This window comes from Passer montanus, unplaced genomic scaffold (genome assembly GCF_014805655.1).
Source record: "Passer montanus isolate IOZ18808 unplaced genomic scaffold, ASM1480565v1 scaffold8, whole genome shotgun sequence".
Taxonomy (NCBI): Eukaryota; Metazoa; Chordata; class Aves; order Passeriformes; family Passeridae; genus Passer; species Passer montanus.
In genome coordinates, this window is record NW_024373256.1 from 9930680 (window position 1) to 9931685 (window position 1006).

A 1006-nucleotide genomic window follows, 5' to 3' on the forward strand; every position below is an offset into this window, starting at 1 on the left:
GGCAAGCAGTTTGGAGCTACGTGGTGCTGGGACACCTTTTCAGCCTTGGACATGGACATGAACCACTGCCTCAGCTGCACGGTGGATGGTGCTTCCCATTGCCTTTCCTGCAGCACAGGAAATGGAAAACAAGTTACGGGCTGAGGTGACTGCTGAGCCTTTGGGCTTTCCAGTCACTGGAGCTTCTGTTGTGTTTTGTTTTGGCTTCTCTGTAGATGCTGCTTTCTGCTTTCTTTGTGTTTGATAATTTCTTTTTTTTTTTCCCCAACTAAGTTTCTTTCAGCCGTTCATTTAAAATAACTAAAACTAGGTTTCTTCTTCCCTCCCTCCTCCTCCCCCACTCCCCCTGGTACTTTTTTCTGTTCCCGCTGATCTTACATAATTACAAGAGCTTTAACGATGACCTCTGTAGTTCAAATGTAGTCATTGGGCATGCATTGGATATGTAAAAAGTGTTGAACCAAAGTTCAGTGATAACCCACACATGACATGGATGCTGTGTACCTTTCACTTCACAAAAGCACAACTAATTTGAAACCAACACCTCATGTGTGCTTCAGCCTTAGCTTGGGGCTCTTGCTGTGTGACTGCTCCCCCCAGGCTGGGCTGCAGGACGCTGGAGGACAGGAGCTTGGTGCTTGAAATGCCACCTGCTGCAGTGCTGATTTTTTACATTATTTGTAATAAAGTGAGTGTGAGACAGAGTACTGTGGACACTGTTATTTGTGTGACAAAACCTGATTGTATCGTGTGCCTTTCTGAATTGTTTTTTTCAATTTTATGCTTTCATTGTTTAATGTAAATGCTCTGTAAATCATTGGAAGTAATTCTAGACAAAACTAAACATGACATCCTTGTTCTCTAAGGCCGGTGTGAAATCTTTCCTGCTGCGGGGTTGGGCTGTTGGGGAATAGCTGCCGGGGGGCTCAGGGATTATTCGCCGGCTGCTCCCGGCCAGGGGAGAGCAGGAGGCGAGCACAGCCCGCCCCATCCCGGTTTTCCCGGT